Source organism: Haliotis rubra, unplaced genomic scaffold (genome assembly GCF_003918875.1).
Source record: "Haliotis rubra isolate DU_JTF1 unplaced genomic scaffold, ASM391887v1 Scf135, whole genome shotgun sequence".
NCBI classification, from domain to species: Eukaryota; Metazoa; Mollusca; class Gastropoda; order Lepetellida; family Haliotidae; genus Haliotis; species Haliotis rubra.
In genome coordinates, this window is record NW_025765281.1 from 1,452,770 (window position 1) to 1,477,695 (window position 24,926).

Consider the following 24,926-nt stretch of genomic DNA (forward strand, 5'->3'; position numbering starts at 1 on the left):
TCAGATTTTTTCTATAACTGTGTAATGATGTCCCTCTTAGCTTCTTTCTATGTTTTACCGCCTCACTTACTTATATGACGGCGGTCTGTAAATAATCGAGTCTGGAACAGATAATTCGGTGATTTATATCATAAGCAACGATCTACTCAGTTAAGCGAGTCTGACCTCCCGATCCTATTACGACAAGCATGGGGTGCTGAAGTCCCTTTCTAACCCGAATCATCACGGTCTTAGGCTTCTCTTAGGAGGCCGTGTCTAGCGAACACTTAATAATGTATTTTAGCCCGTTACAGAATGCTTAACCCGTGAAACATTCCACACAAACGTTATCCAACAGGTTAATATTTTAAAAAGTGAGTGAATTTGATTTTGCGCCGCTTCAGACACCATTCCGGACAAATATCTGCAAGGAGCGCCAGAAATGTTTTCTTACAATGCTCACATGTCGAATCGAACCTGGGTTTTCCGCGTGACGGGCCAGTGCTTTAGTTTAAGAACTACGCTACCACGATCGTTCTATTGAACCTTGAGGGGCGGTGGGGTAGTCTAGTGGTTAAGGTGTTCGCTCGTCACGCCTAAGACCCGGGTTCGATTCCCCACATGGGTACAATGTGTGAAGCCCATTTCTGGTGTCCCCCGCCGTGATATTGCTGGAATATTGCTTAAAGCGGCGTAAAACTAAACTCACTCACTCACTATTGAACCTTGAGTCTGGTTTTGACAGTATTGCAGTTTTATGAGGTGTCAGATTGATGTTAGTTGAAAACGATACAGGTCTGATATATTTCTTGACCAAACACACGAGGACGGATATGTTATTGACAAACCTAGAAACATGATCAGGGAGAATCTGGGATCAAACCAGGTGTCTGGTCCTCCAAAGGTACGTAACTCCTTTCAGCGAATTGCGGCCTCGAAGACGAGTGGGCAATATTCATCAATGAAACGTTTTACTTAGTTTATGTAAAGGGCGGTTTGGTAGCCTAGTGGTACAGTGTATCCTTGTCACACCGATGGGCCGGGTTCGATTCCCCACATGGGTACAATTTGTGAAGCCCTTTTCTGGTGTCCCCCGGACCGCCGTGATGTTGATGGAATGTTGCTAAAGGCGGCGTAAAGCCGTGCTCACTCACTCACTCACTCACTAGTTTGCACTCCTGCTTGGACGACCTGGAGGAGTGAGTGAGTGAGTGAGTGAGTTTAGTTTTACGCCACTTTTAGCAATATTCCAACAATATTACGGCGGACGACACCAGAAATGGCTTCACACATTGTACCCATGTGGAGAATCGAACCCGGGTCTTCGGCGTGACGAGCGAACGCTTTAACCACTAGGCTACCCCAACGCCCTACGACCAGGAGGAACACAACGAGCAACCATTATACCTTATATACTGGAACAATAGAAAACACGCCCGCGGTCATCAGAATGACCTTCAACACCAAACATAAATTTACGATGAATGCAACAACCGCATTTTCGCTACCGTCAAAAGTACCAAGTTAATTGGGTTCACAAGACACCATGGGCCCACTTGCACAAAGCAGTCTTAACACAAAGACAACTGTAAGTATTAAAGTACTGTCGCAAAGAGAAAAAAATGTTATTTCACATATACATCTACAATTTATGTAGATAATATGTGAAAGTGTGGAATATTTGTTAATCTAAGTTCGGCCTAACTGTAGTCTCAGTGGTAGGGAGATAGGAAACGTAAAAAATGGACTTTACTCAGGAGAGATTAGTGCAGAAATGAGCAATTCGGATTTGTTTCTAAGTCCAAATCGTCTTATTTGGAACAGACCATGACTTTATGCAAATTAGAGGGCGATGATATTGTATTACAAAGGACACATTTTAAATACCCATTTGGAAATTAGACTTAGCTTCATTATAAACGATAGCTGAGGTAAAAAACAACAAAACTTTAATTGTGAAACTATTAAGGATGTAGCTACCATGGAGTCTCACTATCACTATAAAAAGAAACAGGTAGGAGGGGTCGTCTCAAAAGCAAAACTAGGACGGGTGTCGCAGACGGTGGTTTGGAGTCAGGCTGGGGTATAGAGATGTCAGCTAAGATAAGATGATCCTTCAGGGAATTAAACTGGGGAAGTAAACGGCATGCCATAACAATTTACAAATAATATCCAGTCCTGTCGATCTTCGGGTGGTCATGCCACCTATATATTTTGAGACATTTAATACAATGACTGATTATGCTTTTTACGGGTATCATACTCTTTTACATATCTGAACATAAACTTTATCAAAGAAATACACGTAAGATGTTGATCAATAGATGCGACATATTCAACACACAAGAAAAGGCATCAGATATCTTTGAGATGACCGCTTGTGCCTGTAGGCAGCACGTGCATTTCATGCCAGGTGAGTCGATGGTCCGTCGTCATACCTGGCTGAGCGACCTAATTGCCATTTATAGTCTGATCTATTGTTTTCAGCAGCTATTCATATTTTGTCTCTGTTGGGCCCGATTTTACGAGTAAACATGCTTTTCTGGATATCCTCCTACACATCCCACTGAATGCCTAGTTAGGCCGAACTGGGTTATTTCGACATATGCTATTTGCAATTGTGTAAATTTTAGGGATACAGAGTAATAGCCTAAAAACAGGGTTTTTTTTCTATTTCCGACGGTACTTTAGTTTAAGCGAGGGCGTATGATCGTATAACAGAAGAATTTATTGAAGAATATTCACATTCCATTTTTGGTTCACAATGCAGCGCTGTTATAGGCTGATCATGGGTTACAAGTCCATATTCTGTCAGCATTGAACCAGAAGCCAAGGGTCACGTTTAAATGTACTATTGGAAACTTTCAAAGCTTGTCTCACATCGGGCTGTCCTCCTGTGTTAGGAGAGGTAAATCGATTCAACGTCGCAAGCAAGATCATTACACTTATAGAGTGACTCTGCGTCAGCCCCTCTGTCAGTTTGGATGTGTGTGTTTAAAGAGGCGGCATCACATTTCTACGACTTAATTTGACACGCCATGAAATAGGTGAACTACTGCCCAAAAGCCGATTCACTTACTCGCTCACGCACGTACGCAGACACTCACACATTTACCATGTTTTCGCTATTAGCCCACAGAGTAACCCTCGTTTTCTGAGATAAGAGTGACGAGCCCTACGCCCCGTCCCACTAAGTAATCCCAGTGCTGCAATTGATGTAAGCCCGTGTTAAAGCATGGGTGTTACGATCATCGACTTACCGCTAAGATAGCTGAGACCTGGGACAAAAACATGGCATGTAGTGTATCTGTGTCACGGCCGACGTCGGACACGACGTTCTAACTGTCACAGTGATGGTGGTACCCTGTTATTGTCATCACGGCAGCAACGGCCGTGTAGTTACGAGTCAATGTTGACGTCATTCACGACGTCGTTACCGTGGTAACAATAGAAACATAATTATCAAAACTGCTCCTTAATGAAAACTAAAACTAAAACGTTAGTGACCTATATGCATCACATGTTGTCCGACATTCTCACTACAGGACAAAGTGCAAATGTACAACATCAGCTCAAATTATCAACCATCCACAGCTAAATCGGACTTGCTTGGTCACATCATTGCTTGCCTTGGAAGAAAGTGAAAGCTAATTAGTCTGGTGTGTAACTGCGTGCTGTCTACATCAGAATAGCTAATCGGAGTTAGTCTGGGCACACACCATTTACGGTACACCTTGCATATGCCAACACTGTTGGGCTTTATGGACAGATTAGTAGGGGGCATTCTGCCGTGCCTCAGAATGTCTACAATGGCCAGTGCAGTGAATGAAAGGCTTATATTGAACCAACATGCAGTCTTTATATCAAGGTCTCGTCAGTAATTACCTTGTTTCCAGATTTAAAAATATTACTGTAAGTAAAAATAGGATGGTAATTTGTAAAAACAGTGATTTCCCTTCTCAGGTTGATGTGCTGTGATAGTTTCAACCGAAATTGGGTAAAACTCGATAAAACCAAAAACAGATTGTCAAAGCTGTGTACGATACAAAATAGAACGTAAAAAATGTAAGTAATCTTGTTTTGTTATGTTCCATTCCATTTGTCCCAAATAGGATTTACTTGTGCCTTTCATTAGCAATAAACATTTACGAGTGAAGCAGTAACCGACAGAACTTGTGTCTGTAACGATATCTCCCAACTCGTCTTCCCTACTGGGTATTTAATAATCGTCCCCAAGCCTGGGAGGGAGGAGGAGTAAGTAAGATGAATCTTAACATATTTTGACTTTATGAAAGGAAAAACATTAAACGGGTCTTGTCATCTACACTGAGCGTATCTAATAACATATCCGCCCTGAAAACTGATCGTTTGCATGTAAATGTGAGATAGGCATTATTTTCTGATGAATACAATTTCTTTTTAATGCAGTATATAAAATTAATACACTTGTAGTGAAATTCAAAATAGCACATCCATGACCATATTGACATGTTTTGGGTTCGCACCTGCAATAGTTACTAGGATATCCCATCATCTGCATCCTCTTCCTCCATGAATCAGATGATAATAATCAGAATCCGCATCTATCTGGAGACAGAAGACCGATTTTCATCTGGTACCAATGGCACCTGTGAAACCTACACGCATACATTCACCTACACGCATACACTCACCTACACGCATACACTCACCTGCACGCATACACTCACCTGCACGCATACACTCACCTACACGCATACACTCACCTGCACGCATACACTCACCTACACGCATACACTCACCTACACGCATACACTCACCTGCACGCATACACTCACCTGCACGCATACACTCACCTACACGCATACACTCACCTACACGCATACACTCACCTACACGCATACACTCACCTGCACGCATACACTCACCTACACGCATACACTCACCTACACGCATACACTCACCTACACGCATACACTCACCTACACGCTCACACTCACCTGCACGCATACACTCACCTACACGCATACACTCACCTACACTAGTGGTGGTCCGATTAATTGAAATAATCGAAGATTGGTCGCAGTGACTAAACGACCAAGCAATCGATCATGTTTTCTCATAATCGAACACAAACAATTCTGGAACACTTGGTTTCATTAACAATATTTTTCACAAGGTTGGTTTTGTCTGTTACATTTCATAAGCACTACAAGCTCGTTTCTAGTCACGATTGAATTTATCTTAAAGATTCCAAGAAATTTATGTTCCTAACATACTATAGCTAGTCATCATTTAAAGATGTGAAATTTTGCCCCCCAAAAACCAAAGAACTACATGTTTTTGCCTTATTTTTGTGTACATTTACCAATTTCATAAATAACGCTAACCAATTATTTTCGATGATTTATCGGTTGTAATGAACCAATCATCAATTATGAGATTTTAACCAATTCCCAACACTAACCTACACGCACACACTCACCTACATACATATGCCCACATACACACACACGCCCACTTACATACATGTACAATGGAGACCCGGGTTTGAATTGACCTTCAGCAACTCATGCTTGTTGTAAGAGGCGACTGACGGTATCGTTGGGTCAGGCTCGCTGATTTGTCTGATACATGTCAGTGTATCCAAATGGCGCAGATCGAAGCTTATGATGTCAATCACTTGATTATTAGGTCAAGATTTCATTATTTATAGACCGAGAATATTTGATGTAATATTGTTGAGTGTATCTCAGTTGGGATAAAAGGTGAGGTGAGGTGAAATTGGGTTTAACGTCGTGCTCGAGAATATTTCGCTCATATGACGACGTGCATGCCTGTGTATGTGTATGTGCGGCTGCTTGTACTAGCCCAGACTGAAGCTGGTTTTATAGTGCTAGCCCACTCAGATATCAAGCCGCAGTGAAGCATGAATACCCCACTCAGACACATTATACTGACTCCGAACCGACAAGTCCTTGTTGTACCGATTAATGCCGAGCGTCAGGCAGGGACCAACAAGTACCATATTTTAACGTCTTTTGGTATGACGCGGTCGGGGATCGAACCCGCGAACTTCCGCTCTCCGGGCGGACGAGTTGGGATAAAAACTGACATACGATGCACTGCCGAACCTCGCCCCCTTACATACATGCTTACAATATATACTACAGTGCAGTACACTTTCCCTACCATCCCCTTGTCCTGTGTGTGTGGGCATGTCCTGCCCAAATAGAACCAGAAACAGATCAACCTCTAGTAAATAAATCATCTCCGGTCAAGAGCTATATTTTGGAGTGCACATTGACATGTAAACAAACAGCCCTTGAAGCTATTCGACCTTACTAACGTACCATGGCAATTCTACAAATTGCAAGTATAAGAACAAAACACATAATAGCAATCATACATTGCAACCATTTACTGTCAACATTTTGTCCCCTAATTTTGACATTCCTACTAAGTAAAATGTGTCCTTTTCCTATTTCGTCCTTCAAACACCCATTGATCAACTGTATAACCAGATCAGAAATAGTTACAAAAGTATTTCCCAAGGTGATTGGACCCGATACGACGATCAATGAGCAGCTGTTCCACCAGTTGCTTAGCTGGCCCTTGGAGCCACAATATTGAAGCTGTCATGCATGATTTGCTCAATCCTTTCCAAAATTATCTCTTCTCATCAATTCTAGAACGATTTTGGTTGTCTGTGGCGCTGGCATCTACATTTACTTAACCATAACGGTATCAACTTTCTCTCATCGCTTCCAGTGGTGTCACTGACAGCACCGCGTCATCTTTCGGGACGTCATCATTTCCTGAGTGACGGTGCTCAACGGTGGTCAAATTACATACTTTACACTATTTCCCGTCTATATTGCGAGCTGAGGGATACGTGTATAGGCAATATCTAACGATTGGTCGTGCATTTTATATAGTCTCTATCCACTCTAGTAGTGATTAATGACTTAAATAATAAAATGTGACTGCTTGCTTTCAGAGAATAAACTGGTCTGTCGCCTCCACTGAAACAGGAAGATGTGCATCGAGACAAACAACTCCTGAACAATGGGCTGCTAAATCAGCCCAATCTAAAACAGCATTGACACAGAGTGATAGATGAAACTATAAAAGAGTTCCCTTCCTGTGTGAACTGTATATTAAGGACTACACATTCACCCAAGCCTTGCATCATTCAAGACTGACTGACTGACTGAGTTTGGTTTTACACCGCTTTTAGCAATATTCCAGCAACATCACGGCGGGGGACACCAGAAATGGGCTTCACACATTGTGCCCATGTGGGGATTCGAACCCGGGTCTTCGGCGTGACGAGCCAACGCTTTAACCATTAGGCTACCCCACAGCCCCGCATCATTCAAGAGTAACCCGACCCATGTCCTGGTGTTGGAGTCTGAAGATGTAGTTTATGATTTACGTCATCCTGGTGGCTTATGGCATTATAACATTGTAGCATTGTGTCATAAACCATATTGAACATTCTCAGTACTTATTATAGGTGTACTGAATGACATTCATTCTAGCAACCAGGTTTGTTTATAAGTTCCGATCATATCTGATTATCTTATAATTGATTTTTTTTACTGATGTTTAAATGTTATAAGAACATATAATTGTAGGAAATCATTAAAAAAAATAATTTGAAGTTAAATTGTCTTTACTGTTCCCGGTCGTTTAAAACATGAGTGAGTGAGTGAATGACGAAGGATAACCACCTTCACTATAACACTCAGCTGTTTAGAGTCCAAGTATGGGGTGCTGCGATCGGCTTATAGCGCTAAGACAGTTCTTTGGAACTGGACCCGAACAAAAACATTGCATATAGTTTCACAGGTTGGAAGCGCTGTCCACACGAAATGTGGAGTTGCCCCAAAAGCAACTCCAGTTCCTCGCTGGACAGTGAAAGAAGGACACGTGGCGCAAAAGTTATGTAAGTTTTTCCTCGCATTTTCATTATTTTGCAAGTATATCAGGTTTTATCATTTGGCAGAAGGATCTAGAAAGTTACAGATCTTTCTGTAATTGCTTGACACCCTCTATATTTATTGCAATTGCGCATTAGGCGAGGGCACCCTCCTGAGTGTCGAAAGAAAATGATCGTTTCAACACGAAATATGACATCCTCATCAGCAGACACACCCGTTTTAGCTGTCAGTTCCTAGATATAGTGATTTTAGGTCTTCATTCACAGTTTAGGCTTTAATATATAGGTAAGTTTTCAGTTATCGTCGAAAAATCAAACTGTACATTTTACATGGAGTTGTTTTGAAACTTTCCATTGCTTTGAATGTTTACGTTGAAGTAACTGTCCATGTAGTTGGATTCTAGTAGCTAAGATACATAGCGTTCACATGTGAGTGAAGGCTGTGTATCTTAGCTAGGATTTTAGAGCATTAACTGTTGAAATCCCACAGTTTTGGATACCCTTTTCCACAGACTTGGCAATAGAAACGGTAGTTGTTGTGAAGGATCCCTTTAACATGCAGTCTGAGGCCAAATGAAGACTTGTAGAACTTGCTGCATATGTGGCAGCGGTCAAACCGAAACATGAGTCTCATGAACCAATTCAGACAATGACCTACTTTTCACCCGATCTGAATTTTCTCGTGTGAAAGTGAAAAGAGACACTGCAGACAACTATGGTTACACTAATTTCCAATTCCTTGTTTCATAAGAAATTGGTATTTACAAATGAACTTTAATAAAATCGTATTTCTATATTTATGGCTAGGTTTAGGCAGCATGACGTTAACTAAGACGTCACAGACTGCCCCTGTTTCATGAGGTCGTAAAAAATATTTCATAATTCATCTGGCTCATCGGTTACACCTGTTATGTGTTCTTTGCGCTTATTAAGTGTATTTTAGTAACGAACAATGTGATTGATATAATATCAAGTCCGTACAAGACCGCCAAACTTTTCTTGCAGCCGAACCTCGTTTTGAGATTTCCACGATTTCCAGATTTCCGTTTGTCAGAGCACGTTGTACGACAGAGTACGGATTAGAAGGAGAGTAGTGTCCAATATACAAGTGATTAGATGTATCAAATAAGACTGATTAATATTTTTATATCCAGTTGAATGAGTTGGTCTCAAAATTCTGAACTGGTTATTGTACTAAGTTGCGCAATAGGACGGACCCCAGTCAGCAGGAAACGAGACTATTGTGAAATCAATGTTTTGACTCGATCTCCATCCTGTTTCTTCTTCTTTTTTTGGGTGTGCTTGACAACAAACGACTGGTATTGAAGGATATATGCGACTTGTCCAGTGGTTCAAATTCATTTCATGAAACCTTCAACATATCAAACTAATGCATATATTAACCACAGACTATGTACAATAACAGACCTGCCTACCCCCTTTGTCTGCAAAGTGTATTCATGGTGGTTTGAAAGTGTATTTTGATGTGTCAAAAGTGTACAATCTTATTTTATAAGAAAGAAAATTTGACACATTCCTGAATGCCAGAATGGTGTTTATCAATAAACTTCAACACAGTTTTGACTGTCTTCGTAAGGTCTGCAGATAAGATCGGCAAGTTCATTTTCTCATTAAATTGTGCCATTTGGATTTCTCCTTTTTAATTTTTACAACTGCTATTGACTTGTCCATATCGCTGTTGGTGCCACCGGTGGGAACAAAGGAAGTCATTATTGTATTTGATTTCGCACATTCCACACTGGTTAGATGTCCCTTGGTTTTCAGATGCTTAGTGATGTGCTGTACCCGAATGTGCAATACTAATATCTGAATGATAGTATGAACAATGTACATACTTTGGAATAACCTGGTCTTGGTTATTCCTGGGGTAGATGTATATTTGTATGTTTGTTAATACACTTCTGATCGTACATGATTTTGTAAAATGTTTGAATCCTGGCCCATACGAGCCCACGAACGCTCCGTCATGATGCCACTGGTTGGGAAACAACCGGATAAGATGGGTAGAAACCGGGAAAATATGAGGGAACGACGATAAAGACCGGAAAAATTAGCCAATCAGGTTACTTTGTACCTTCTTTGTACTTGATCTATATCTATCATCAATGAACATACATTGTGGTCACGATTTTAAATAAATTACTTTCGGTTGTACGCGCGAAAGTGACTTGAAAGGGAGGTCACTCTTGTTTAGCTTCGTTTTCATGTCGTGTTTACGCTGGCAAGTACAGCTGAAGTGAAACGAATGCATGTTTTCTTAAAACCAATTAATATGTGTTTTTATAGGTTTGCATCCAATAAATCCCAGACAGGGTACAAACTGCAATGAGGGTGTACAATAGTACTTGGAAGATAAAAAATTGTTGTAAATACGCCAGGTAGGCAGTAACAAAACATTCTTCTTCACAACAAATATTTCTAGAATAACGTTTGATCACCTGCCGGTTAAAACTATAAACTGTCAACTCCTGGACAGTAAAATCACAAGGCAATGGACAGTTTGTTTGCTAAACGTGAACAACTCCATATAAAATGTACATATTGATTTTTCGACGATAATTGAAAAAATGCTGACGCTTTAAAGCCTAAACTGCGAATGAAGACCTAAAATCACTATATCTAAGAATTGACAGCAAAAAAAGGTGTGTCTGCTGATGAGGATGTCATATTTTGTGTTGAAACGATCATTTCCCGCGATCCTGTTTCGATACTCAAGAGGGTGCCCTCGCTTAACGCACAATTGCAATAAATATAGAGGGTGTCAAGCAATTACAGAAAGATCAGTAACTTTCTAGATCCTTCTGCCAAATGGCAAAACCTGATATACTTGCAAAATAATGAAAATGTGAGGAGAAACCTACCTTTACTCTTGCGCCACGTGTCCATCTTTCACTGTCCAGCGAGGAAATGGAGTTGCTTTTGGGGCAACTCCACATTTCGTTTGGACAGCGCTTCAGCCCTGTGAGTTTGGTGACGTCGGACGTCAGACAGGTCGTTCTAATTGTGACCGTTAAGTGGTACCCCGCTGTTTTTGTCATTACGGCAGCAACGGCCGTGTTATTAAGTGTCAATGGTGACGTCATTTACGACGTCGCTACCGTGGGAACTATAGAAACAAAACTGCTCCCTTAATGAAAACTAAAACTAAAACGTCAGTGACCTATATGCATCACATGTTGTCCGACATTCTCACTACAGGACAAAGGGCAAATGCACACCATCAGCTCAAATCCACAGCTAAATCGGACTTGCCTGGTCACATCATTGCTTGCCTTCGAAGAAAGTGAAGGCTAATTAGTCTGGTGTGTAACTGCATGCATGCTGACTATATCAGAATAGCTAATCTAAGTTAGTCTGGACACACACCATTTACGGTACACCTTGCATATGCCAACACTGTTGGGCTTTATGGACAGATTAGTAGGGGGCATTCTGCCGTGCCTCAGAATGTCTACAATGGCCAATGCAGTGAATGAAAGGCTTATATTGAACCAACATGCAGTCTTTATATCAAGGTCTCGTCAGTAATTACTTTGTTCTTGTAAATTTAAAAATATTGGTATAGATAAATATAGGAAAGTAATTTGTAAAACAGTCAGTTCCCTTCCCATATTGATCTATCGTGGTAGTTTTAACCAAACGGAACGCGGTATATAAAATATACAATAAACATAAAAAACGTAAAATATAATCATATTTTTTAATGTTTCGTCATGACGAGCGAACGTTTTAACTACTGGGCTACCTCAATACCCCGCATCCTTCTGGAGAGAGTACCAAATATTCAACTGGTACCCCTGGCACCTGAGACATTTCCAAAAACGACGTCAATGTCATATTCAGATATTTTACCCAAAATTGGCAAGAGGAAATGTACACTTGAAAATTGGATTTGACCCCAAAATGCAAACGTTACGAGTAACAAATACACAATCAAACGTTTTAAATGTCAGGTATCTGTGAACCTACATTACCTGCGTCACTGTGCATTACATAATTATCGAATTACCTCTTATCGGTCATATTTCAGCCACCATCAAACATGGGTGTGTACTCTTTATTGCCCGGCAGTATAAATAAAATTAAAAACGGATTGTTATCAGTGTTTCATAGGCTTATCTAAAAAGATGAAATTGCAATATCGCGAACTGGGAACCGGGAATCAGGTGTCCTTTGAACACGTATTGCATTGGTGATCACAAATGCATCCTCGATAATCCAGGATCGTTTATTTCCATACTTACATGCTAAATACCCTGCACTTATAAGCTTAAACAGCTTCGTTTTGAATTCGAAAATAGGCGGAGTTAAAGTGTCATCTTATCAAATTATCGTCTTATCAAAATGTTAACTATTTCAGAGAGTTTTTAATATTTGCTTTTAAAAGACATCCCCCGACTAATTGATTTAAAACGCTAATATTTCTGTACCCCCATCTTTTCTTTACCACAGCCATTTTTGTTATTCTCAAAACCTCTTTATCAGATAATCAGTTTTGAAGGGATTAGGCATGTAAATCAAACTGTCCACAATGTACTTATATAGTACAATATCGCGAACTCACTACAGTGGGAATCCGGTTTCCTTTGAACGCGTACTGCATGGGTGATAACAAATGCATCTTCGATAATCCAGATGGTTTATTTCCATACTTACATTCTAAATACCCTGCATCTATTAACTAAAACAGCTTCGTTTTGAATTCGATTCGAAAACAGGCGGGGCTAAAATGTCATCTTATCAAATTATCGCCTTATCAAAATGTTAACTATTTCAGAGTATTTTTAACAGTGTTTTAGAAAACATCCCGATTACTCTGATTTAAAATGTTAGTATTTCTTTACGGCCATCTTTTCTTCACCACAGCCATTTTTATTATTCTCAAAACCTCTTCATCACATAATCAGTTTGTAGGGATTAGTAACGTAAATCAAACTGTCCACAAGGTACCTTAATTACTCATGACAATACTCAAACCGAGAAGAGTGGCTTACGAGAATAATTAGTGATTTATAAAAGTTCTGAAAGGCTTTTAACTGAGACCTCGTTCTAAGTAGAAAATGCATTGTTGCGTAAATCATACACAAAATATTAGAAAAGAAGATTTTAGACTTTTCTTTGAACTGGTATTCTGATCAGAATGTGCATCCAGGAGATGTTTCCCAGTCTTTTCACTAGTCACTTGGTTCCTGTCAAGCAAATCGACATACATGGCTGATTTCTTGAAGACTGCAATCTGACGAATCTAAACAGACCATCCATTTGGCCTTCGTATCGAATTAAAGAAAAATACATATCTGTTTATTTGCGTCAGTGGAGCAATTGGATATTTTGTATTGGCCAAGATTAAACAAACTATTGAGTTTTAAATATGTTTCTATTCTTATTTACATTAGTAATTCGCCATATGCATACACACGGATTTGTTCCACGTTTCTTGGTCGCTGTCTTCAATAGAGATAACCGACCTTAATGCGCAAACTAACAAAGGAACAGATTTACGCTTATTTGTCATCAACGTGTACGCTTTTTTTGTCAGCTGGGCATTGTTATAATCATGGCATCTCTTTTCAAACAGGCTGTCTGAGATTGGTTTCGTTGGGAATACCACTTATTTCGCTTTTAGTTGATTGTCTTGTCATTCGGACAAAAACATTGATGAAAACGTTATGTATCGCCCAAAACACTATATATTTCCAATATATCACCGAAGCAATTTGGGAGAAGAAGAAATTAGACTGGAAAACATTTTAGTGATATTGTAAATGTTTATTGTGTGAGGGTCGAACTACGTATATCAGACCGAATCCTCTCAATTTCAGTTATACCCAGCCTTCAAAAGGGTTAGCTATGAATTAATCAACGTGTGTTAACTGAAAGCTTTTAAAATGTTTCGTCGTAAAGTATGCTCGCATTTATAAAGCTATTTTGAGTGAAATAAAACATGAAAGAAAGCATGATTAAGGGGAAAGCTGCGTTAAAACGGGGTAAGTGGATTTAGATCTTGTGCGCATTAAAGGGAAAACGTAAAATGATTTACGTCAACGACGGGAATAGATTGGTTTGCCGCATCAAGCATTGTGCGTGCTCGGTAATGGACGGTAACCTGTGGTTCATCTTCATCCACATGGGGACGCAGATGGACCAGATTTTAATGCTGCAAATCGATGTATATAATCCTCTTCTTACATACATGCATACACTCACCTACACGCCTACACTCACCTACACACATACGTCCACCTACACGCACACGCACATAGATGTCCATGGAGAACCAGGTTAGAATTGACCTTTAGCAACCGATTCTTGTCATCAGAGGGGACTGACTGGATCGTTGGGTCAGGCTCACTGATTTGGTGGCACCAATAAAGAGCCACCTACTCGTGGTGGGTGCTGGGTAATGCTAAGAGCTCTTCAACCCCCGTTGTGGACCCGGGGGTATATTTGGTCCACCAACCCGTTTGCCGTGGGTTGCGCCCCTGTGTTGGTGGAGGACGGGATTCTGGTGGTTGAGGGCAATAGGATCCTGGAACCATGTTCCTTTTGCCCAACACACCACTTTGGCCCTTCCTTCACCTAGACGGGTGGTAGAACTGGCCCGGTTCTATCAATCGGCTGGTCACGCCAAGCCCTGTGCTACAACTCTGTACTGTTGCACAACACTTTTGAGAATTATTATATGATATTTTAAAGTCTTGGCAAATTTTTTAACCAAAAATTTCAAATATACAATTTCATGTATGTTTTTGCCTAGAGTCGTATGCCCGGAAGGCGGTGGCTCATGGGCCAATCTGGTGGAATCATTAATCTTATAATTTTTCTGCTGGAATGGTTATCTCCCATTTGACAGACACCCATTTGACAGAGACCCAATTGACAGACACTGAACTAGAAGGTTAATTAGGGTAACACCTACGGGTATAATAGAACAGTGAGTGAGTAGAGCAGGGTGAGCCTGAAACAGGTTCGTTACTGAGAAGTTTGATTGTGTGTAAATAGCTAGAACTTTGTTGTGATTAAATGATAAATGATTTCTCTTCTCAAAATTGATTTTACTATCAATTACTATCGAATATAAAAACAGGTTTGTCACTGAGAGATTTGATTATGTTTATTGATAGAAAAGACCCCTCCCAATAATAGCATATGTACAACCAAAGTTAACTGAGAAAAAGTTTTGTTGGAGAGATATACAGTCCGTTTGAGTCAGAAACGGACCGATGAATTGCAAATTTTATCATTGTACAAAATTGCCACATAAATATAAATAGTAAACATGTTTATCATTTACTAATTCCCAACAGCTTTCTTATATTTGAAAATTTTCCGGACTCCACCAAAAAAAGTTCTTTAAGTAACTATCATTAAAATTTTGACACAGTTCACTATTTGTTACGAGGGAGGAGTGCAGAGAAAGGGACAGCTAACATTGACCACATTTAAAAAATCAGAAACTAATGACTTCCTATATAAACAAGAATATAATCAATTAAAAAGTAAATATAATGCATACAAATCCTTATTTACAGATGGGTCCAAGGATGGTGGCGCAGTAGCTTGTGCCACTGTCATTGGATCCAGAACAATATCTTCTCGATTGCCTGATAACAGCTCTATTTTCACAACAGACGCAAACACAATACTAACAGCTCTTAAATATATTAATAGACACCCCAAATATAAACAATATATTATATTTTCAGATTCTCTCTTGTAAACATCTACTTTTAATTGAAATAATTGAATTGTATAATGATCCTGCTACTGGCCAACACGACATCGTCTTTTGTTGGTTACCCAGCCACGTTGGCATTTCTGGGAACACAATGGCCGATCTTGCTGCCAAGGCAGCACTCAACAAGTCTGTGACACCACTTCTTCTTCCTTACTCTGATTACAAATCTTGCATTAGAACTTACATCTGTGATCTGATGCAGAAGAAGTGGGACACCCAAGTAGGTATCAATAAATTACATGAAATAAAACCTTATATTGGTTACACCTACTTGGGTTGTCAGTCCAGATTTGAGGAGGTCATTATGCGACGATGTCGTATTGGCCACACAAGATATACACCTATTGAAAGGTGAGGATCCTCCGTTTTGTATCCCCTGTGATGAGAGAACCACGGTCAAGCATGTCCTGCTTGACTGTGTTGAATTCTCCATCATAAGGGATAAATATTTCAATATCAAATCAGTAAAGTACCTTTTTAATAAAGTTAATTATCATTTAATCATTGATTTTTTAAAAGAGATAGATTTGTTAAACGAATTTTGATATATGTTTTGTAAAGAGATAAAGTTTTATAATTGGTAGTTCAGATTATAAACTTAGATTGTTATTGGCTGTATCCTCAAAGGGGGTTGAAGTAGCGTAAAATTATTGTCCTCCTGAGAGCATACGTAAGTCCCAAAAACTTTCAAAGTTAAATTTTCAGGTACCAAGTTTTTAAACGTAGTATTTTTGTTCTTTTAAATTTCGGCTAAATTATCCTACAATCACCAGCGGCTGAAGGGATGGTGTAAATCCAGCTAGGCTCCATGCAGGTAGCAAAAGTAATGTAAGTCCCCATGGTTCCTAGTATGGTGATCTACCTTCAGATGCTGGCGATCTATAGCCCGTGTTTTATATTGTATTGTCTTCTTTACTTACACTGTTTTAGTTTCACATGCTAGTTTTATGTTCATATCTGTGATACTCTAGTATTTTTACTGTCCATCGTCGACAGGTTTATCTCTTCATAATGTTATCATTTTTTGTATTATATAACTTGTTTTCGTCACGATATGGCTGAGATATTGCCGATGAGACGTTAAATATTTACTCACTCACTCACTCACTGATTTGGCTGATACACGTTGTCGTATCCAAATGGCATACATCGAAGCTTATGTCAATCACCTGTCAGGTCAAGATTCGATTACATATACACCGATGACATTTGATAGAATATTACAGCGTGTATCTAAGTTTGGATAAAAACTAAACACAGCTGAACCTCGCCTCCTTACATACATGCATACAATATATATTACAGTACAGTACGCTTTCCCTGTCATCCCCTTTCCTAGCGTATGTGAGCGTGTCCTGCCCCAACAGAACCAGAAACAGTAGCAACATGCAGTAAATAAATCATCCCCGGTCAAGGATTCTATTTTGAAGTGTATATTGACATGTAAACAATCAGTCTTTTCAGACCTTCAGCCTCACTAATGTACCATGCCAAGTTTAAAAACAAAACACATACAAGCAATCATACACTGCAACTATTGGTTACTGTCAAAACAAATTTTCCCGCAATTTGGACATTTCCACTAGGTAAAGTTTGTCCTTTTCCTACTTCATCATCCAAGTTAAACTCGTCCTTCAAACACCCATTGGTCAACTGTCACGTCTAATCAGATCAGAAAAAGTAGATCAGAAATAGTTACAAAAATTATTTCCCAAGGTGATTGGAAGCGATACGACGATCAATAAGCAGTTGTTCTACCAAATGATCTGTTCCCATCATTTCTAGAACTATTTTGGTTGTCAGTAGCGCTGGCATCTACATTTACTTAACCATTACGGTATCAACTTTCTCCCATTGCTTCCAGTGGTGCCACTGACAGTACCACCTCTTCATTCGGGACAACGTCATTTCCTCTCTCTCATCAACGGTGTTCCAATAACATACTTTACACTTTTTCCCCGTCTATTTTGCGAGCTGGGGATACGTGTATAGGCAATGTTTAACGATTGATCGTGCATTTTATATTGTCGCTATCCACTCTCGTAGTGATTAATGACTTAAAGAATAAAATGTGACTGCTTGCTTTCAACAAATGATAAGCTGGTCTGTCACCTTCACTGAAACAGGAAGATGTGCATCGAGACAAACAACTCCCAAACTATGGCTAACTCAGCCCAATCTAAAACAGCACTGACATAGAGTGATAGATATGACGATCAATAAACAGCTAATGCTCAGCTGGCCCGTGGAGCCACAATGTTGAAGTTGTCATGCATGATTTGGTCAATCCATTCCAAATGATCTCTTCTCATCAATTCCAGAACTATTTTGGTTGTAAGTGACGCTGGCATCTACATTTGTTTAACCATTACGGTATCAGCTTTTTCCCACTGCTTCCAGTGGTGTCACTGACAGTATACCTCATCTTTCGGGACAACGTAATCATTTCCTGAGTAAAGGTCCACTTACATACTTTACACTATTTCCCCGTCTATTTTGCGAGCGGAGGGATACGTGTATAGGCAATATCCAACGATTGATCATGCATTTTATATATTGTTTCTATCCACTCTCGGAGTGATTAATGACTTAATGAATAATATGTGACTGTTTGCTTTCAGAGAATGATAAGCTGGTCTGTCGCCTTCACTGAAACAGGACGATGTGCTTCGAGACAAACAACTCCTGAACAATGGGCGGTTAAATCAGCCCAATCTAAAACAGCATTGATACAGAGTGATAGATGAAACTATGAAAGAGTTCCCTTCCTGCGTGAACTGTACGTTAAGGACTATACATTCACTCAAGCCTTGCGTCATTTGAGTGTAATTTGACCCTAGTCCTGATGTTGGTGATCTGAAGATGTAGTTTATAATTTATTAAAACCATATTGTTCATTTTGACTGCTCATTATCATGGCATTCATTCTAACATCCATGTTTGGTTTCCAGTGACGTTCATTTATAATTTTCATACAAAATTTATTGTTTAAACGTCACAAGGAAATATCATTGTAGGAAATCATAAAATATATAATTTGAAATTGGTTCGTCGTTATAGGTTAACACGTTTAGTTTCTCTGGTATTGAACACATGAGACAGTGAGTGAATATCTGGGTGAGAGAATAAGTGAGTGAGTATCTGGCGTTTCATTGGCAAATTAGTCTATCCATTTCAACGAGAGCAACAGGTTTCCACGTAATAAGAAACCTTATTAAATTAAATTAAATCATTTGGACAATCTCATTAGTATGTTTGAATGAATCGCTATCTGGTTGTGAAATACTGACTGATTTAGACAAATATTCCATTAGGCGGGGGATGTTTGAATGAATCGCTATCTGGTTGTGATAATACAGGCTGCTCACGTGAAAATAACGTATCCTGCCCCACCGGTGGCACCCGTCAGAATTTATAACCTGACTGAGAAATATACCGTGGAACATATGATACATTTCTACACACGGGATTGCTTCGGACGTCAAGGAGAGAGGTGATGATGCCTATGCGAAGTTTGCAACCGGAACAGGGCTTTGATAGGAGGTGTTTATCGATGGATCTTAATCAGATTGTGATACTTCGAAACAGGTGGGAAGAGTGCATGCTAAGATTGGGACTTTTGGATGAAGAGAAGGTCTTGTACAGTATGCTTTTCATGGCTCCACGGATGAATCAACCGCAGATAGGTAAACTATCGATTTCTATAGACATTCACATCTCCATACAAATATTAACCAAACAACTCGTACAGTGAAGTGTATTTGACGAAAATGTGTTTGATGATCAACATGAGAACTTAAGAATAGTTATGCTTCGTTTTCGTTGACAATGCAGCGCTGTTATATGCTGTTCATGGGTTGCAAGTCCATATTGCGTCAGCATCGAACCAGAAGCTAAGGGTCCCGTTCGAATGAACTACTGAAACTTTCAAAGCTTGTCTCACATCGGACTGCCCTCCTACGTAAGGAGAGTAAATTGAATCAATGTCATAAACAAGATTGTATATAGTGACTGTGTAAGCTGCTCTGTCCGTGTGTGGATGTGTGTGTTAAAGAGGCGGCATCGCTATGACATTAATTTGACACGCCATGAAATAGAGGAAATACTGCCCCAAAGCCGTTTCACTTACTCGCTCACGCACGCGCGCACACACACACACACACACACACACACACACACACACACACACACACACTCACTCACTCACTTACAAAGAATAACCATCTTCTCGCTATTACCCACAGAGTAATCCTTGTTTTTCAGATACGAATTACGAACCCTACGCCCCGTCCCACTAAGTAATCTCAGTGCTGCAATTGATGTAAGCCTGTGGTAAAGTATGGGTGTTCCGATCGACTTACCGCTAAGATGGCTGAGACCTGGGACAAAAACATGGCATGTAGTTCTGTGTCACGGCCGACGTCGAACACGACGTTCTAATTGTGACAGGGATGGTTAAGTGGTACCCCGCTGTACACGGCAGCAAGCTTAAGGGCCCTGTAGTTACGAGTCACTGTTGACGTCATACTAGACAGCGTTATCGTGGTAACATTAGAAACATAATTATCAAAACTGCTCCTTAATGAAAACTGAAACTAAAACGTCAGTGACCTATATGCATCACATGTTGTCCGACATTCTCACTACAGGACAAAGTGCAAATGTACAACATTAGTTCAGATTATCAACAATCCACAGCTAATCTGACTTGCTTGGTCACATCATCGCTTGCCCTGGACGAAAGTGAAAGCTAATTAGTCTGGTGTGTAACTGCGTGCTGTCTATATCGGAATAGCTAATCGGAGTTAGTCTGGGCACACGCCATTTACAGTACGCCTTGCATATACCAACGCTGTTGGACTTTATGAAGATATTAGTAGGGGGCATTCTGCTTTGCCTCTGCAATGCCTACGATGGCCAATTCAGTGAATAAAAGGCTTATATTGAACCAACATGCAGTCTTTGTATCAAGGTCTCGTCAGTAATTACCTTGTTTCCAGATTTAAAAATAGGATGGTAGTTTGTAAGAACAGTCAGTTCCGTTGCCATATTGATCCGCTGTGATAGTATTAACCGGAACTTGTTAAAACTGGATATAAACAAAACCAGCTACGTGAGTGAGTGAGTTAATATTTAACGTCACATCGGCAATATCTCAGCCATATCGTGACGAAAACAATTTATACAATAAAGATGAAAACATTTAGGAGAGTAAAACCTGTCGACGATGGACAGTAAAAATATGAACATAAAACTAGCATGTCAAACTAGAAGATTTTAATTACAGACGACAATACAATATAAAACACGGGCCATAGATCGCGTACAACTGAAGGTAGATCACCATACTAGGAACCATGGGGACTTACATTACTTTTGCTACCTGCATGGACCCTAGCTGGATTTACACCATCCCTTCAGCCGCTGGCGATGTAGGAAGATTTAGCCGAAAGTTAAAATAACAGAAATACTACGATTAAAAAGTATGGTTGTGCGAAATTGACTTTGAATGTGTTAGGGAAACCAGCTAGGTAGAGAGTGTATCTAAGGCACTGTTTTGTGAGAAAGCGTAAGCAGTTTGACAAAGGGGTGCAAGCTGCAAAACGTTCGAGAGGAAAGTAAACGTTTGGATGAGATGTGTGATAATAATGATAGAGAGTTTTGGAAGAAGATGGGTAAGATTGGTGTTGGTGGTGAAAGGAGAAAGCAGATCCCTATGAAAGTGTATATGGAAGATGAGAGTGTGTCTGAACATTGTGCGAAGGTTTTAGATAAATGGAGGAAGGACTACTGGGAATTGTTGAATGGAAAAACTGATGTGCAAAACTGTGCCCCGATGTGTAATAATGATAAATCTGACGAGATGCATGTGTTGTTTGACGCTAAGATTACTCTGTTTGAGGTTACGGCAGCAGTGGATAGAAGCCACAACAACAAGGCGCCTGGTGTTGATGGTATCCCTAGTGAGTGCCTTAAGTCACAAAGTGTTATCAAGGCATCACGTCATATTTTCAATGTGTGTTTTAATACAGGGAAAATTCCTGCAACCTGGGCTAAAGGTATCATTAATCCAATACCCAAATGTTCAACATTAGATCCAATGGATCCTATGTCATATCGGAGTTTGACCCTTACCAACTCTATGTACAAACTGTATTGTAATGTTCTGAATAGTCGTTTACAGTCCTGGGCTGACTCTACTGGCGTTTTGAGTGATATGCAAAACGGATTTCGGAAGAAGGGATTCACTTCTGATCATATTCACTCTGTTTGTTCGTTTATTGAAAATAGAAAATGTAATAGAAAGGATACTTTTGCTGCTTTTATTGATTTTAAGAAAGCGTATGACTGTATTGATAGACGTGTGTTGTGGGAGAAAGTAAGTGATGTTGGTGTGAAAGGGAAAATGATTTTAGCTCTTCAATCTCTGTATAATAAGGTAAAATGTAGTGTTCGTATAAATGGTATGTTAACATCATGGTTTAATGTTAATCGAGGTTAAAAGCAGGGCTGTCTAATTTCTCCAATATTGTTTAATTTTTTCATTAATGATCTGCTTAACAAACTGGAGGAGAGTGGTAGTGGTATTTCTGTTAATAGTACTACTATTGCAGCCCTTTAGCCTTACTAATGTACCATGCCAGTTCTACAAATTGCAAGTATAAGAACAAAACACATACTAGCAATCATGCATTGCAATTATTGGTTACTGTCCAAAAAATATTCTCCCGCAATTTGGACATTTCCACTAGGTAAAGTTTGTCCTTTTCCTACATCGTCCTCCAAGTTAAACTTCACCTTCAAACACCCATTGGTCAACTGTCACGTCTAATCAGATCAGAAAAAGCCGATCAGAAAAAAATACAAAATTATTTCTCAAAGTGATTGGAACCGATACGACGATCAATAAGCAGCTGTTCCACCTAATGCTTTACTGGCCCGTCGAAACACAATGTTGAAGTTGTCATATATGATTTGGTCAATCCATTCCAAATGATCTCTTCTCATCAATTCCAGAACTATTTTGGTTGTCAGTGGCGCTGGCATCTACATTTACTTAACCATTACAGTATCAGCTTTCTCCCATTGCTTCCAGTGGTGTCACTGGCAGTAGCACCGCAGCCTTCGGGACAACGTCATCATTTCCTGAGTAAAGGTCCAATTACATACTTACAGTATTTCCGTCTGTTTTGCGAGCTGAGGGATACGTGTATTGGCAACATCTAACGATTTGTCGTACTTTCTATATTGTTCTATCTACTCTCGTAGTGATTAATGACTTAAAGAATAAAATGTGACTACTTGCTTTCAGAGAATGATAAGCTGGTCTGTCGACTTCACTGAAACAGGAAGACAAACAACTCGGCTATTTGGTTATGGTCGGCCAAATCAGCCCAATCTAAAACAGCACTGACACAGAGTGATAGATGAAACCATAAAAGAGTTCCCTTCCTGCGTGAACTGCTCGTCAAGGACTTTACATTCACTCAAGGATTGCGTCATTTCAGGGTAACGCGACCCACGTCCTGGTGTTGGAGTCTGAAGATGTAGTTTATGAATTACGTCATCCTTGTGGCTTGTGCCATTGTGTCGAAAACCATATGTTCATTTTATACACTAATCAGGGGAGTATTTAATGGCTTTCAATCTATCAATCATTCTAATAGTATGTTTTTGCTTTTTCAGTGACGATCATATATAATTATCATACAAATTGATTGTTTCAGCATTACATGGAAATATCATAATTATTGTTAAAAATCATAAAAGAGGTAAATCGAAATTTAATTGTCTTTATCATGTGGCGCCTTTAGTTTTTCTCTGGTGTTAGTGAGTGAATGACAAAGGACAACCGCGTTCTCACTAACCTTAACGACATTCCCACTACATGACAAAGTGCAAAGGTACAACATTAACTCAAATTATCCACCATCCACAGCTAAATCGGACATCATCGCTTGCCCTAGAACAACGTGAAAGCTAATTGGTCTGGTGTGTAACAGCGCTCTATCTATATCAGAATAGCTAATCTGAGTTAGTCTGGGCACACACAATTTTCTGTTCGCCTTGCATCAACGCTGTTGGCCTTTATGGGGATGTTAGTAGAGAGCATTCTGCCTTGCCTTGTCAACGATGGCCAATGCAGTGAGTGAGTGAATTGGGCCTTCGTTTCGATTTTATGAAACATATACATCTGTTTATTTCTGTCAGTGGGGCATTTGCTTATTTCTTCATTGTCCGATAAAACACAAAGTTTTGAGTTTTTGATATGTTTCTATTTTTTTTACATTAACAATTCAGCATATATTTGTATAAACACGGATTTGCGCCACATTTCTTGGTCGCCGTCTTCAATAAAGATTAACGTATGTGCGAACGTAATACGCAAGTTAACAAAGGACCCTGGTTACGCTGGTTTGTCATCAACGTGGACACTCTATTTGTTTGCTGGGCATTGCCATAATCTTGGCATCGCTTTTTAAATTGGCCGCCCGAGATTGATTTTGCTGGGAATACGACTTAGTTCGCTTTTAGTTGATTGTCTTATCATTCAGACAAAACTTTGATGAAAACGTGATGTATCGCCCAAAAAACTATATATTTCTAATATATCACCGAAGCCATTTCGAAGGAGACAAAGATTGGACTGGAAAACATTTTAGTGATATTGCGAATGCTGGTTGTACTAGAATTCAACTGCGAGTATCTGTCTGAATCCTCTAAATTTCAATTATATTCAGCCTGAAAAGAGTTAGCAATGAATTTATCAACGTATGTCAACTGAAAGGTTTCTTTAATGTTTCGTCGTAAATTATGCTCGCCATTATAAAGCTATTTTGAGTGAAATAAAACATGAAAGAAAACATGATTCAGGGGAAAGCTGCGTTAAAACGGGGTAAGTGGATTTAAATCTTGTGAGCGTAATACGGAAAACGTAAAATGATTTATGTCAACGACGGGAATAGCTTGGTTTGCTGCATCCAGCATTGTGCGTGCTCGGTAATGGACATTAACCCTCTAGGGTCATCTCAGAAACCGAGAATACCTGTATTCGATCTTCATCCACCTGGGGACGTAGATGGATCAGAACTTAATGGTGCAAATCGATGTGTACAATTCTGTTTTTACCTGCATGCATACACTTAAGTACACCCATAGACGTACCTGCACTCATACACTCACCTACACGCGTACACTCACCTACAAACGTGCACTCACCTACACACACACGCCCACCTATACACATACGCTCACCAACACACA